Genomic DNA, 7,046 nt, shown 5'->3' with positions numbered 1-7,046 from the left:
TATAGATTGAGGATAAAAGCTATTGAAGAATTATATTTATAAAATAATGTTTTTTTCTGAAAATTAGTTGGGATGTGTCGTACCATATATCAGCAAAATAAGCATGGAAAAATCCCCTGTGATATTTATAATTCTAAATAGCCTCTTGGGATGTATTTTTTTTGTTTGGTACGACGCACTAAAAGCGCAGGGGATGCTTCTCGTACGCTGGCACGCGAGCGTTTAACTCCACTGCTCTGTCTCAGGGACGGTAGAGAGCATGACCTCGCTTAAACAGGATTAGCTATAAATAGTGCTGCCTATCCCCTACTCTCGCGACGCGGGCTCCATCGCTATAAACCCGCTGCACTATAGCCCAGGTTTGATTGAGCATCCGTCCCTACCTCCATCTTTGCTGTATCAGTCCCTAGTGAAAAAGAAGTGTGCTTGTTTGAACGTAATGTGCACTTGTAGTGTGCTTCAAAACTTAAATGTATATTGTAAAAAAAATAAAAAAAAAAGTACTTGCAGGCAGATAATGCAAATAAAATGCACTTAAGTGTACTTAAAGAGAGTAGACTTGATATATGTTGTGATACTGTTAATGTTAATTTGATACTGTTCGCAGACAATAAAAAAATTAAAAAGACAGTAGACTTAACACACTTAAGCACAGTTTTAAAAAATGCACTTTGTAATAATGTTAAATTAAACATTTAACTTTAAAGTGCATTTTAAATTTTTGTCATGTTTTTAATAGACTACACAAATTTTTGATGTGTTGACTAACATATCAAAGCAGATGTTAATTAGGCCTACTTGATTATAATTAAGTGTAGTTTTAGTTGGTTACATTTAGAGTTAATATATTTTAAATGTACACTCAAAAAAATAACTGAAAAAATAAATAAATTACACAATAAAATACCGTTTTCCATTGAAAGCCCTATACCGTAAAACAATGCATTCTGGGTAATACTATTTGTTGTTTTTGAGAAAGTAACCTAAGCTGCGTCTGAAAACGCGTACTGTTGAGTAGGTACTACATTTGAATTTAAATTTACTTCACGACCGTTGAAAAAGTAGCCTAATACGAATGAATGAATTCGGACATACTACATCCGTCATATTGTTACTGTCACATGACCTACCAGCGTCAGTTACGTCCCTTCAACTTCATTCACAAATCCTCTCCGGTGGTCTAGTATGCGCACTCAAAGAATATACACTAACAAGAAGCGACACTCAATAGAACGTTCCATTGCAACACCGGCGCCCAGCAGCGGCCCTGCGTTTCCGCCATTTTGGGGTGAAAGCGAGTCGGCAGTCCACTAGTTTCTATGGCAATATCAGCTGCTTTGTTTAAAAAAAAACGTACATTAAAGCTGAAATCCAACCTGAATGATGACAACACAGAATAAAATACTATCACTAGTGATCATCAAATCCTTTTAACAGTTTATTTTACACACTTTTTGTTTAAGTCTTCCACTTTTTTCACAAAACCTTTGCTCTCTAGAAACCCAGTCAGTTTGGGTTAAAATTCTTTAAAAGGCTTATAAACACTTAATTATTACCAACATATGAAATTAAATTAAGGACATGCATCAGAAAAATTGGTAATGTTGGACAATAAATATATGAATATAATAGCTTGATTTTGCAGTGTTGTCTAATGTCCATTGAAGCAAAAGCAAAAGACAATACAACATTTTCTGTAGGAGCCATACAATTTACTGGTGACTTAATTTAAAAAACTGTTCTATTGCGCTTCTGATTTGGCAGTGAAATTCGCCGATTTTGGGTGCGCAAGATGTGAAGGATTCTATGGTCCAGTTAGTATTTTCACCCCATAATGGCGGCCGCGCTACCGGAGCGCCATCTAGTGGCTGTTACCCAAAAAAATATCAAAGTGTCGCCTCTTGGGTTCTAAGCTCTTTTGCGCACTTCAGAATCTCGCCGGTAGTAATAAGTCATCCGGGTACTTTTCGCCATTTCTCCCAAATGAAGCACTATACACTTATACACTTTGTACTTATGCACTATGTACTCATCCATGTAGTGTATGAATTTTATAAGCTTATTTTGTTATTAAACATCAGAGTCTGTTCCCCTCTCCCCCTCAGAAATGTAATTAAAGCTGCGACAGTTGAGTGCATGAAGTGTTCATTCCACACTTCGTTTTTTTCCGTTAATTTAGTGCATCATCCAATTTAGTACACTACTCGCACTATTTGTACTTAAAAACGTAATAGAATAGTGCATAAGTACGCGAATTGGGACGCACCTTATGAATTCGGAAATACTACTCTGTTTCGCATTCTGTTTTTCGTGTACTATATAGTAGAGAAGTATTCGATTTTGGACACAGCGCTATGCTTTCTCGAAAATGACAAATATTACCCAGAATGGATTGTTTTTACTGTATATTACTTCTGTATATTACAATACATTCTGGGTAATATTATTTGTCGTTTTCGAGAAAGTAGCCTATGCCTCTTTTCTTAAAATGACAAATATTACCCAGAATGCATTGTTTTTATGGAAAACAGTATTTTACTGTGTTTTTTTTTTACAGTTATTTTTTTTTTTTTTTTTAGAGTGTACTAAATTGCAACGTCATCATTACAGATGTATATTTACAAATTTATTTAAATAGGCCTATACGACACATGTTTCAATAGTAATAACATTAAAACAATTTTGCTTGTCGGCACATTCGGCAGTACAATTCAAAGTCAAAAGAAGTAATTATGAAATTACATACAAAGATATAATTAAATCCTACTTAAATACTTAACTAATTGCATTTAATATAAACTAGGCTATATATACATGTTCAAACTATAATACTTTTTTTTTATTTAATTGTAAATAACATGCAATTAAGAAGTGTCCTAAAACATTACATTCAGTTCGCACTTAAGTATATTCATTTAAAGTATATGTGACCCTGGACCACAAAACCAGTCAAAAAGGCCTTTTTTTTTCTTTTTTTTTTTTAAATTGAGATTTATACATCATCTGAAAGCTGAATAAATAAGTCTTCCATTGATGTATGGTTTGTTAGGATAGGATATTTGGCCGAGATACAACTATTTGAAAATCTGGAATCTGAGGGTGCAAAACAATCTAAATATTTAAAGTTGTCCAAATGAAGTCCTTAGCAATACATATCCACTCACAAAAACACATTTTTGATATATTTACAGTAGGAAATTTACTAAATATCTTCATGGAACATGATCTTTACTTAATATCTTAATGTTTTTAGCATTAAAGGAAAATCAATAATTTTGACCCATACAATGTATTGTTGGCTATTGCTACAAATATACCCGTGCGACTTATGACTGGTTTTGTGGTCCAGGGTCACATATTATGTCTATAAAAAGTACTCTTTTTTAAAGTATGATGAAGTGTACTTCTTTTTCACAAGTGAAGACCCACTACTGACCTCTTCAAAACCTGAATTAATACACATTCCCATTTTTTAAACCCACAATATCTGCAACATGAGACCAGATTTTTAGATTTTTCCATAATGGTTAAAAGTTGGAACCGCTGATCTGAGACTACTTACTATCTTCATCCTAATTCCAGTTTGTCATTCCGAAACCCGTCGTTCCCCTCCCCCAGCCACGCCTCTGGAAAGTTAGAGATCAAGCCAAATGTCTTTCCTGATCCAGGCCCTGCCCTCCCGTATCACCTCAGCACGGCAATGACGGCTGATGATGTCAAACCCTGCCCACACGTGGAGTCGAGTGTGTGCCCGTGCAGCCGGCCATACGGCGTAAAATGATGCTAAACGCACAAGGCATGTATGCTTTAACATTGACGACCATTCACGTGCACAATTGCTCGCTGTCATAGATTACACTGAAGACACACACACATACATGCACACACACACGCAGCAGGATTACCAACACAGTTCCACACAGACATAGCAAGATTACAGAGACACATACAACCCCCTCTTCTTCCCCAACACAGGATACAGACTGCTGGATTAGAGAGACACAGATCCACATAGAGGGAAATTACAATACAGCGCATGCAAAAACTCTCTCAGATGCACTGTTTAGAATAAAAACACATGCATGCACTTATAAGATCGTAATTATACATCTAAACATGTTAAATACACATCCATATCTGATCCAGATGTTAATTTTAAGTACCAAATGGCCATTTTGGTCGTTTGAGTGACAGATGCAACACTAATGTGATTCTGAAAGACAACAGCTTGAGGTTTAATTGGCATCGATGGATCGATCAGCCTCTGTTGGAGTGCACACATTGATTGAGATATTGAATAGCATCCTTGCACAAACAAAACATAGAAGACACAACCTTACACACTTCATGTGCACGCACGCGCACGCACAAACACACCGTCACAGAATAACCTCACTAATCTTCTCTCAATGGTTTTAAGCCGCTGAAGAAGCTTAATAATTTAAGAGGAAAACAGCATCAGTGCTTTTAAGGACATATGCACAGAGATTAGCCCCCTTGCTCCACGCTGGACAACAAAGGACACCCTTTCACATGACTGAACTGATGATGCAAAATGCATTTCGTTATCAATACGATAAAACAGAGTGGGCAATATATCGACGGAACAGAGTTTTGCTCGTTCCACTTCTGTATGAGGTTCAATATGTGCCAAAAAGGAATTGATTGCTTTTTACTATACATTTGTCCATTATGTACTTAAGAAAAAATTCTGTCGTTTGTGGAAATTACAGCATTTTGTTTGTGCCAAAAACAAAATCTGTTGGAGTGCTTTTACACTAGCATTTTTGGTGCACACTCGGGTTTGATTGACGTCTGAGTTCAGTTTGTTTGGGTGATGTGAACTGTTTTTTTACGAACTCAGGTGTGCACCTGCGAACCGTACCCGAGTCCACATAAAAAGGTTGTCTGGGGTATGGTTCATGTGAACTCTGGTATGGCTCGATATGAATGCAATCATACTAAATTGTGGAAGTGAACTGCTATTGATGACGTATGATTCGATAAAACTGTGTATTTGTGTGTGTTCTCACTCACTTTCCTGACAAAAGTGAAGTGAAGTGACACTGCAAGCAGAGAATGTACAGTGCTGCTTGAAAGTTTGTGAACCACTTGCAGAATCTGTGAAAATGTGAATAATTTTAACAAAATAAGAGGGATCATACAAAATGCATGTCATTGTTTATTTAGTACTGTCCTGAGTAAGATATTTTACATAAACGATGTTTACATAAAGTCCACAAGACAAAAAAAAAAAAAGCTGAATTTTTAAAATATGACCCAATTCAAAAGTTTATGAACCCTTGATTCTTAATACTGTGTGTGGTTACCTGGATGATCCACGACTGTTTTTATGTTTTGTGATGGTTGTTCATGAGTCTCTTGTTTGTCCTGAGCAGTTACACTGCCCAATAGTCTTCAAAAAAATCCTCCAGGTCTCAAAAAATCTTCAGTTTTCCAGCATCTTTTGCGTATTTGAACCATTTCCAGCAGTGACTGAATGATTTTGAGATCCGTCTTTTCACACTGAGGACAACTGAGGGACACAACTATTAAAAAAAGGTTTAAACATTCACTGATGCTCCATAAGGAAACATGATGAATTAAGAGCCAGGGGGGTGAAAACTTTTTGAATTTGAAGATCAAGGAATTTTGTACTTAATTTGTCTTCTGGCAAACATTTAAGTGTCTTCTGGTGCTTCCGAAGGGCAGTACTAAATAAAAAAAAAAAAGATATTTAAACAAAATAAGAAAAATTTGGACATCTTTATCCTGTTCAAAAGTTTTCACCCCTAAATCTTAATGCATCGTGTTTCCTTCTGGAGCATCAGTGAATGTTTAAACCTTTTTTAATAGTTGTGTTTGAGTCCCTCAGTTGTCCTCAGTGTGAAAAAATGGATCTCAAAATCATACAGTCACTGCTGGAAAGGGTTCAAATATGCTGGAAATCTGAAGAATTTTTGGGACCTGGAGGATTTTTCTGAAGAATATTGAGCAGTTTAACTGCTCAGGACAAACAAGCGACTCATGAACAAACATCACAAAACAAAAAAACAGTCGTAGATCATCCAGGTAACCACACACAGTATTAAGAATCAAGGGTTCACAAACTTTTGAGCGGGTTGTTTTTATAAATTCAGCTATTTTTTTTGTCTTGTGGATCATATGTAAACATTTTTTATGTAAAATATCTTACTCAGGACAGTACTAAATAAAAAATAACATGACCACTCTAATTTTGTTAAAATTATTCACATTTTCACAGATTCTGCAAGAGGTTCACAAACTTTCAATCAGCACTGTACATGTCATTTCTGCTGGACTCCTGCGTTCTTTAAAGAGCAGATTGACGCAAGTGCCATTATGTGTTGACGCTTTGAAAACAAAACCAATGGTTCAAAAACCAAAATATTACAGTGAGGTATGCTATTCACTTTGCTACCATGTAGGGGTAAACAGTTAATGACGCGAACGTACCGCAGTTCGGACCCAAATAATATAATGTGAACACAATCAAGCTGTGGCAAGGGAGCTGAACATGATTTCACCAGGTAGAACATTTTCCTGGATCAGCATTCTTGTTGATCCTGGAACAACATTCCTATCACCCAATCAGATTTGAGGGATAGGTTTACAGTTAATCTCCAGTTTAGGCTTAAAACAAGGGTTAGGGGCTTCTAAACCATTCTTATTCTCCTATCTCTTTTACCTCTGATTTTAGGGATAAGTTATGGGCAGGGGTAGGGATAGGGTTAGGACAATGTATTTGGACAGGAATGTTGCTCCAGGATCAACAAAAGATCATTCACGGTAACCGGCAGGGGAAGGGGTGAGCAATCGAACTTGGGTTCAGACCAGGTAGTCGAACCAAGTGTGAAAGCAACCTAAAACTATATGATGGCGTATGAAGATGAAACGTAAGGACTATTGGCCAATTTACACGGCACCGACAGACGGCAACAGACACTTCGCTGGTTTTGACGGATCAGTGTCTGTGCGGTGTGAATTGGCCTTAGAGGGATAGTACACCCAAAAATGAAAATTCT

This window comes from Ctenopharyngodon idella, chromosome 24, assembly GCF_019924925.1.
Source record: "Ctenopharyngodon idella isolate HZGC_01 chromosome 24, HZGC01, whole genome shotgun sequence".
In the NCBI taxonomy this organism is placed as follows: Eukaryota; Metazoa; Chordata; class Actinopteri; order Cypriniformes; family Xenocyprididae; genus Ctenopharyngodon; species Ctenopharyngodon idella.
The sequence above is the reverse complement of the archived record's forward strand: the minus strand, read 5'-3'. Positions refer to the sequence as shown.